General features: G+C 34.6%; 1 protein-coding gene across 3 annotated transcripts in view; it reads left to right on the top strand.

Annotated features, from left to right (window-relative positions):
• Window positions 1-2,943: 2,943 nt before the first annotated feature.
• Window positions 2,944-10,626, top strand: part of LOC129245126 (DNA ligase 1) — a 31,508-nt gene continuing 23,825 nt past the window's right edge. For 2 of the 3 annotated variants that reach the window (XM_054883129.1, XM_054883127.1), the window contains exon 1: window positions 2,944-3,052. The gene's annotated coding sequence lies outside the window, so the exon portion shown is untranslated. Of the gene's footprint in view, window positions 3,053-3,153; window positions 3,259-10,626 lie in introns of all 3 variants that reach the window. The other variant, XM_054883128.1, reaches the window with a different exon arrangement.

Raw genomic sequence — 10,626 nt, 5'->3', positions numbered from 1 at the left:
TGACCTGAAGCAAAATTGCTTTCCATAACGGGCATATGTATGTATGTACCTATGTACGTGCTGCCGTAATTATCGAGAAAATGTCGGCTACCATAAATCTACGTGCAAATATCCAAAGAAAACAATTAAATATATAAAAGCATGAAGACAAAGGTATTTGAATAATAAATGTTTATATGGATGCAAGTAAGCATACCCTATATACACATAAATTTGTACAGGGTGTCCGATGGTAGAATTAGGATTCAAAATTAAGGATTCGCCCTAACTGCTGAGTGTATGGCTGGGCAAGGGGCCGCGTTCGCTTCGTTATTCGTGCGTTTTATTTAGTGTGTGCATATAACGTGAGTGAATATTTTTCTTTTGCTTCTTCCCACACAAATTCAATAAAAATGTTTATTATGTATATACATTGGTATGTATGTATGTACTTACATACTTATATATATACGAGGTGTGTTCAAAAAGTATCGCGTGTGTGTGTTCTTTCAAAAATTATTTATTTATTCATTAATATCTATTTTGCCCCTTCAAAGTAATCCTCATGAGATATTATGCACTTGTGTCAACGTTTTTTCTAATCTACGAAGCACTTCAAAAATTCATTTTGTTATCTTGTTCAGCTCCTTCTTCGATGCCGTCTTTACCTCGTCAATCTTAGTGTAGCGTCGTCCTTTCATGGGCCTCTTCAGTTTCGGGAACAAGAAAAAGTCACAGAGGGCCAGATCTGGGGAATACGGTGGCTGTGGCATCATTAGTGTGTTGTTTTTGGCCAATATGTCGGGCACAAGCTACGATGTGTGAGCAGGGGCGTTATCGTGATGCAAGAGCCAATTTTTGTTCTTCCACAAATCCGGGCGTTTCTGGCGGATTGCTTCGCGCAAATTGCGTATAACTTGCAGGTAATATTCCTTATTAACCGTTTTACCCTGTGGGAAGAACTCATAATGCACAACGCCCCTGCAATCGAAGAAAACGGTAAGCAAAACTTTTACGAAATTGAGCAGTTTTGGTACGAATTTTGCGGCGACCCGTCTCAAGCGCAAATCATTGAAAAAAATCGAATTCGTGCCATTCAATCGATATGTCTAGGTCCTCAGCAACTGCTCTAACGGTAATTTGACGATTGGCCAATACCATTTTGTTCACTTCATCAATTTTTCCGTCTGTTGTTGAAGTGCTCGGGCGTCCGGCACGCTTTTCGTCATTCACATCTTCTCGGCCTTCTGAGAAAATTTTTTACCACCGATAAACGTTGCTTTGGTCCAAAGTAGCTTCTCCGTATGACAGAGTCAACATTCGGAATGCATCCGCGCATTTAATTTCGTTTCTCACACAAAATTTGATACAGGTTCTTTGATCCATCTTTTTAAATAGGTAAAAATCGAAGACGAGCCGAAACACGTGCAAGCAAAGCAGCTGCCAACAATTAACTGAACATTAAAAATGGCTGAACTCATCGGCATGAGTGAGAGACATGAGTACAAACATATCGCCCAAAAAAAATCGAAATTCGAATATACGTAACCTGCGATAATTCAAAATTCGCGATACCTTTTTGAACACACCTCGTATATAAGTACACACGTACTTACATATAATGGGTGATTTTTTAGCTATTATTTTTGTAAACAGTTGGTTTAAACAGCTGACGCACGTTTCGTGTTTTGTTTCACTGTCAATTCATTTAACCATGAATTGTCTTACAAACGAACAACGCTTGCAAATCATTGAATTTTATTATAAAAATTCGTGTTCTGAAGAAGAAAATCACCTTCAGTGATGAGGCACATTTTCACCTAAGCGGATTCGTCAATAAGCAGAATTGCCGCTTTTGGGCGAATGATAATCCAAGAGTGATTGACGAAAATCCAATACACCCACAAAGAGTGACTGTTTGGTGCGGTTTATGGGCCGGCGGCATCATTGGGCCGTATTTTTTCCAAAATGAGGGCGGTCAGGCAGTGAAATGATATCCAACTTTTTTTTGCCCAAAATGCAAGAGCTTGACTTGCATGACATGTGGTTTCAGCAAGACGGTGCCACGTGCCACACAGCACGCGTAACAATGGACTTGTTGAGAGGCGAGTTCGGTGAACATTTTGTTTCACCTTCGAGACCTGTCAATTGGCCACCCAGATCGTGCGATATAACGCCTTTAGATTATTTTTTGTGGGGTTATGTTAAAGCTCATGTCTATTCAGATAAGCCTGCTTCAATTAACGCTTTGGAAGACAACATTAAAGCATTTATACATACATATGTGAGATACCGGCCGAAACATTGGAAAGAGTATGCCAAAATTGGACTAAGTGGATGGACCATTTGAAGCGCAGTCGCGGTCAACATTTGCATGAAATAATCTTCAAACATTAAATTATATGGACTGTACTATCGATTTAAATAAAAAGTTCATGCATTTTTCTGAATTTTACGTGTGTTTTTTTGAACAACTTTCCTACAGCTCTTAAAAAATCACGCTTTATAAATAAAATCCATAAATATGAATTTTTAACTATTAATAGGAAGTTCTGTACGTCTGCTATCAAAGTGATAAATCTAAAATGCTTACATACCATATTTGTTTATTATGAAGCAAAAGTTTTCAATTTTTTAAGAGTTAAAGTTTATTTTGAAAAGTGATTAGAAGCAAACATTCAAATCCATTCTCCTTTTCTCTTTTTTATACTTTTCACATTCTTGGCATATTGTCCATCACTTCGTTTGAATACGCTTAACTATGCATCGTCAATGCAAGAACAACAGCAACAACAACAACAACAATAAGAACAAGACAAAGCCTACAAGATTCCTTCTGTAGGCGAAAAATGGCAAAACGAATTCCTGAGCTTTCACGAGCGCTCGTTACGAGTGTGCATTCGGCACTAATTGCTATAAAATACGGTAACATTGCAAGAACAATCGGTATTCTAAGATATGTTCCCGTAAGGATAATAACATTAAATGACTGCTGATGTATATAAGCTTTTGTAGTAGAGACAAAACTGGCAATTTAAAGTGAAAATTGTTTGCAGATGTTTTTGTTTGTCGGGTGAGTTAGAGTTGATTAAAATATTTTATTTCGGGAATAAGAGTTTTATATTGCTTAATATGTGCGAGTGAATTAAATATTTTTTTGCTATTTAAATAAAGCTTAGTGGAGAAATAGGTGTGAGTTTTTGTTTTCTCGAGTGAGTACATACATAAGAGTGTCTTGAATTCGCAATAACCGACAGACGCCATTGATTAATTTGGCTAGTAAGTATATTAGTACCAAATGTAGCAATAGTTTGAGAAGTTTGCGAACGTATTCATTTGCCTATGTACATACGCATTATTTATTTTGGAATACACAAAAAGAATTTCTGCCTCGTTACTTAAAGAAAATTGTATTATATGTAGAACGTATAAGAAATGTAATCTTTTTGTAATACCTTCTCCGCAAATTTCTAATTTAGCAAATTTATTGAGCCAAATTCATAGCATGAAGCAAGTAAATACCAACAAGTGGCCTCAAGTGTCAAAATGTTTAGCAGCTGAAATATCTTAAATTTGTGCAAAAACAACGACTTTTTATATTCATGAAAATATATATACATCCCAATGTTGCAATGATTTCGCATACTCAGGATACATTATTTATTTATACACATTTTGGTTGGAAATGGATCCATTCCGTTTACACACGTACATATGTAAGCGCTCAATAATATGTATATATAAGTATTCAAGTGCAGCAATTCCTGCTATATTTACATATATTACACACGTATGTAGATATGCACATATGTATGTATAAATGTATGTCGGCTTGTGTGAGGCTTATAGAATCAGCTATGCCCTGAAGCAAATTAGTTTAAATGGACGAGTTAAGTTCGGTATCATGCCTGGAAAGTTTAGAGCAAATGTACGAAAAGTTGCCGATAGATGGTGTTGTACCCTGATCAGTAAAATTTGATAGCTCCACTTCTTATTGACAATATTATTTTAATGTTTATGAGAATTAAAGTTCTTATCGGAACGAAAATTAATTCTTTTCACAGCTCATTAGAAACCTGAAACGAATAAATTCACAAAATTAAAAGATTGTATGTATTTCCGTAGTTGAACTATTTGTATTCCACACCAATTTTTCGCCAAAAACCCCTTATACTTGGCGTTTAGACTTTTATTGTGTTTAAGGTGAGTTATAATTGTGAGAACGGCAAACGACAACGAAATTATTCATAAGAGGCAAAATACTATTTGAATGATGATTGATTCATATTACTATTTCAAAGTCTACAGTTGATAAAATGCCAACGAAACGATAGAACATCGGTCGAAATCACAGAAGAAGAATTTCTATGACATCCACTGACGCGCCATTTGAATTAAAGCGCCTACAGTTTCCTATTTGCACGCCTGAGTAACACTGGACGACGGTGAAGGTACCCTGCACGATACTTACCACCTATTCACATACGCCCTAAAACCCACTTACCTAACATCCCTCTCCCTTTGAATTCAACCCGTCGAAACATAGATGCCATGCTAAGTTTGTGCAATCAACAAGTACGAGTAGTTTTCAGTTGAATTTGATTGTTCTATTCACTTAAGTAAGGGTATGAAAGTTAAAAAGTATCTAGGTTGAGTGCACCGCTGAATACTACGAATTCGTCTTTAATATTACTTTTGCGTGATGTGAAAATGAATAGTATGTAATTGGTATGTCGCAAAATGTTAGCTTTACTCAATTGGGTGTTGGGAAAAAGATACTAAACCTATCTTTTGCAAAACATACTTATGTATGAGTACATATGCATCACAATTGCAAAATTCCGTCCACTGCTACCGATTAATAGCGACTGCAGAAAATTAAAAAGACAATAAAATTGATCAACTAAAAATTAAGCGATATATGTACATATGTGTATGTATGTATGAACGTAGTTTCAACTCTCTCCCTCTACGCGATCGTATTGTCCGTTTTGTTGCAAAAGTGACATAATCAAAAAAAAAAACAATTGAGATAAGATGCAGAATAAAAGCAGAAACGCCTCTCGGCAGGCATTAGAAAACATACGAGTGTTACCACTTGTGAAAAAAGCTGACAATTCGGAGCAAAATCTGCCAAAACATTTAGCAAACGATATGCAGCCAGTTATACAGTTACATACTTATATACATATATATATTTTATTTACTATGCATTTTTATATTGTATATATATAAGTTTTTTTGTATATGTTATATACTTATGTATATGTTTCTTGAGATGAGAGATTGGTCGAAAATGAATTTCAGAAGTTCACCACCACCTTCTCTTGGCAAATTTTTTATAGCAAATCTCATTACATTAGAAATTTTCGCGCTCCTTTATTGGACTCTTATCCATATTATTATTATTTAATAGTACTCTCGAACAATTTACATATAAATAAATATTTGGAGTATTAGCTCGCATGGCTTTTAGGTTTTTACGCTTTCATCTGTCCAGAAGTGCGCATCAGCCAACACGTCTTGCGTCAGTAAGAATTTCACTTATTAAATTCCTTTGATTACAAGGAGGAATACATGTATATGTGCTTATATGAATTTATTGTCAATACATATTTTCTCTTCTGATGTGAGTGGGTGTAATGCTGCTCATGATGCGAAGAAATCAGACCTTTCGCTGTAGTGACATAAATCTTATGGTAAGTTTGCCGACATTTAATACGCAGCCACTCAACCATGTTCTTATTACTACTCTTATTTATATTAATAGTGGATTATATCTCTGTAACTTATTTAACCCTATGTATGTACATTATCTATTTCTTGTTATTATTTAATGTATGTCTAAATTGGAAGCTTGGATTACTATAGTGTTAAAAATAAGTTTTAGTTTGTAATGAATGAGGTTCACTTTTATGACTTTATAAATGGCGTAGTTGATTTCGAAACAAAAACAATTTTCCTGTGAAAAAGAAACAGTTATTCGAGTGGTAATTTTTTGGTGTCTTTTTTTATATGTAGAATAAAGCTGAATAGAAAAAATACAAATAAAACAGAAACAGAAATGTTTAAATATTTGGCAGACCATCAGGGCCATCCTTATGGGAAAGGTGAGCCTGGAGATGTCAGAGTACATATGGTTGAGATGGTCACTACACATTCTGCTCCCCGATTCGGGACATCACGTCCAAATCGGACTGATTCGCAGGGGGGCAGTAATCGCAAGAACAATTATCAGTTGTGAACTGAGTATAGTACCGGTCCAAGAACACTAGATTTTTATCTAGAGATCTAGTAGCTCTTCGAGTATCGATTAGCAGCAGTTGCTTTGAATATTTTACATTTATATTCTCATTCAAATTTTGATAGTCAAATCAAATCAAATCAAATCAATAAATTGCAAAAACAAACTACGTTTAAATGTTGTTGTTGCTTTACCCAAGTCCACATCTGCGAATTCGCCTTGTCAACTACCGTAACAACAATCACTAAATTCTCCTGGTTAATTCTCCTTGCCAGTTTCAACTTCAACTTAGCCAGTCTCAGCGACATGTCCTCGACTAGCGGCAGGAACTGCTGTCTTAAGGTGTTTTCTGGCCACATTTTTTCTTGTCAAATACGATAAGTTTTGCTAAGTATGCATAATCAAACCTCTGTTCGCGTTCTTGTCTAAATTACTCACCAGTTTTGTTTTTGACGTATTTTTAATATTGTACTTTACTTACTTTGAATTTTATACCTTTTTCATAAAAAATGTGTGTCATTTAAAAACTTATTTTTAAAAATTGATTTAATTATTTAAAAAACTTGATTTCATTGAAAATGCTTAAGGCGTAATTTAATTGAATTTTTATGAATATTAATCAAATTCGTCAAATTAGAAACCATTAGAAATTTCCCTCAGTTTAGAGAGAACAGCAAAGATAGCTGATAGACACTACTATCTAGAGAATACAGAAGATGGGGCATCCCGAAAACCGCCAATTTTTTGTGCCAAATATTTGTGATAATTCAGTGTCATCTGGGCAGAAAATAAACAAACCTTTGTGTTTAAATGTATGTATGGGTGAACGATTTATTCTATGGCTCTCCACTCAATTTAGCTACTATTCGTCTTTGCTTGCTTATTATTTGTACTGACTTGTAGCCAGTAATAAACATTTGACGAAAATTCAACAACTGGAGTTAGAGGGTCCTGTATGTATTAATTTATTTAATTATTAATATTGCCTAACTATTATTAGGCAATCCGAGGAGTAAAATATGTGAGGGTGGAAACTGGAGAATATGCTTCAAATTTCAATATTCTTATACGAGTATATTAAGCAAATGAAATTATTTTTTCAAAAGCATATTGTCATTGTTTCGCATTTTCTAAAGAAAATCATCGGGATTATCGTCGGGATTAAGAAATGAGCGGCCAAATTCTGCGGCCGAATCTCTTATGATGTGGCAGCCATCATATTTGTAATCCATCATCCTTGTGAACGATGGCTAATTCGACGAATGTAAGAATGTGTGAAATGAGCGCACAAAATTCTGCTGTCGAGCCCCCTATAATATGGCAGCTGAAGTTGCTCTCCCAATTTTGCTTCGGATGCCCAAAACTTGCAATCGACCATCCTCGGCACTGCGATAGGTAGCTAAGAACTCATAAACTCACGATATCTGTTCTTATACCTATTGAAAAAACTTGTTCACTTAGCGGTTGTTCGTAACCACAAATTAGAGGAAGAGCTAAGTCTAAACTGAAACACCTAACAAAGGGTGCACGCGCAATATTCAGAATCATGAGAGGAATCGATTTCGTGATCCACCTGATTGTACCAAAATTGATTGTACGGATAACTCGAGAAAAAATTGATATATTTCAACAAAGCTCGGCACAAAATTATATCCTTGGTATGGGAAATGGACAAAATCAATAACAATTATGAATTTCGCTCAAATTTTGATATAAAAAATTACGATTATTAAAAATTTAGAAACCTATACCAAACACTAATAAACTTGGGTATACACAGTGCCTTTGATTTAAATGATTATGTTTAATAAATGCTTTACCATGAGCACATTTTGAAAAGGTAATGTTCGCAAGTTATCTCACCGCATTTAAGACTCAGCGCAAATGCAAAATATTTCTTTCGATATTCCTTGATGTTATATACTTTTAGTTGACATTTAAAAAAAACTAAAAACTACTATAAAAACATCTATCTGCATATATCATGTCTCCTAGTCGGAGCATAGGGCTGGAAAGATATAAGCTGTTTCGGATATATTAAAAGTGGGGGTTCCTTGTATTTATCCTGGGATATTAACACTAATGCGGTTTTTTAGTGCGGCATTATGTACCAGTAAAGCTATTGATGCAAAAACAAACACCTTCAAAGTTTTAGATTTACCATCCATCACTAAATATACATAAGTAAAGACACATTTTCATCCATTGAGATATTGTTAATAGATTAATTTTTTACGCAACATAGAAGCAAAGTTGTAACTATTAGAAAAAAATAATTTGATGTTTCAAAGTTTGATCACAAACTACATATTTGGTTACTTATAAAACAATATTAATTAAATTAGACCACTAGAAAGAAACGACCATCGTCGGCAATGAATACGTATTTAACAAAGAACTATTTTATTAGGAAAGTTGTAAATGAGTTACTTTGGCTTAACAAACAAAATTTTAATATCACAATACAGCTCTAAAAGGCATCAAAATATTATTCAAACTTCAGCAGCTGCAATACTGCACTTGATTTATTAGTTCACTTGAATTGAGGCACTATCCAAATAAGAAAAAAAAAATGTAACAAATATAGGAAATTTTGTTTTATTACATTTACTATTTAAAGTTTAATAGTTTGTGCTGCTACGTTTATGAATGTATTTGTACAAATTATCCAGATATCCTAATGAAATTTTATACCAGGCCATTTTAATTATTCAAATTAAAGCATTTTTGTCTTCAAACTGTCGCCCATTCTCAATGGCAATACGTTGGCCATGCTCAAGTTTCAATCCAAGCTTTGACCAAACTTGTAGCGTGTATAGGTGCATTATCTAGTTGGAAAATCCAATTAATAGATATTAATGTCTCCCGAACCTCGGGAAAAGATGATTCCACCAACGCTTTATAGCTGTTTGCCGTCGTTTTGTAGTCTTAAATTTCCAATTCGAACGCGCCATAGTACGATATTGCTCCTCATACCATAGCATCACCTTCACCTGTGATGTCGCCTCAACTACCTCTCCTCCATTTTTAAGTCATGGGAATAGTAATTATATCCATCCGCCCATCCAGATTGAACTCCTTTTCGTCACTAATACTACTTTTTCCATTCACCGGATCGTTATTTGTAACAGAACTCAAAAATAGAAATTTATTCAAAGGTGTTTTTTTTTTGCAATTTTTTATGATTCAAATGTGGTGCTTTTGGAGTAGCCTTTCGAATGGTGAATTTGATGGCTTTATTATTTGCCATTTCTTTATTTTTTGCTATTGGAAGGGCGGAATTTGATGCAATCTGAGGTTAAGATATTGATTTGTCCTTTTTTACGATCTGATAAACCTTTCTGCCTACCCATTTTATTAGAATTACAAAGTTTTCGAGCAAACACAATGAATGCTTAATAAAGCGATACTTTTTCACAACTTTAATGGGCAAATACTCGTAATGTAGGCAAACTGAGTGCCTCTATTCAAGTGAACCAATAAATCAAGCACAATATTACAACTGCTGAAGTTTTTCTGCTGCGAAATACCGTTAGATGGACTAACATTTTCATGCATGTTTATTTTCGAGCAAAGTACAGTCTTACCTTATGTTAAAAAATTTAATAGCCATTTTCCTCCATAAAAATTATAGCCTCTAACCAAGTGAACCGGACTGTACATAAACTTGTAAGAATAAAACAAAATACTCGTATACATGGTCAAAACAGTTCGTCATTTAGATTATGTACCACTGGGAAAGCCACCGTATAATTGTTTTAAAAATAAAAAGAAATTGAATTACACTTTAAAGTTTGAGTTAAAAATTACGAGCGCTGAAAAACGCGATTGATGCCACATCATTAAAAACTGCTAGTCCTGTCTTTTCCTCTACCTATGTTTTTTTAGATACGCGTCATTCGCAAATACTGTGAAAATGAGCCAAACACTAAAATAAACTTTGATTAATCTAGGCGATAAGCTACGAGTATTGCTTATAATCAGAACTATAATAAGTGAATTAGTGTTGTTCTCGAATATCCATTTCTAGCTTAATAAGTCGTCAGAGGAGCGGGAGCAAAGGTACTATCAATCCACGTAAAACGTGAAATAATAAAAAATATTGAGTGGGAAGCAAAAACTCTATTATCGGCAATCGCTGGAATAGTGATGGATATTCCTGAAATCTATGTATGTACGCACTCGTACTGTTCGTGGAGTGTTGAAGAGTGTTGTCGGGTCGGTGATGATGCCCGAGTTTACAAGAAAATCTCTTGATAAGCAAGGCGAACTAAAAAAAGCTTATATTGTTTGATGAAGAGCATACAAACAAGTCAAATGTTTTTTGTCATAAAGTTATCTTCACGGATGAGAGTAAATTTTGTGTTTATCGGTTCGATGGTTCCTCTTTGGTCTGGATACAA

Source organism: Anastrepha obliqua, chromosome 4 (genome assembly GCF_027943255.1).
Source record: "Anastrepha obliqua isolate idAnaObli1 chromosome 4, idAnaObli1_1.0, whole genome shotgun sequence".
Lineage (NCBI taxonomy): Eukaryota > Metazoa > Arthropoda > Insecta > Diptera > Tephritidae > Anastrepha > Anastrepha obliqua.
This window is presented reverse-complemented; position numbering and strand designations above follow the sequence as displayed.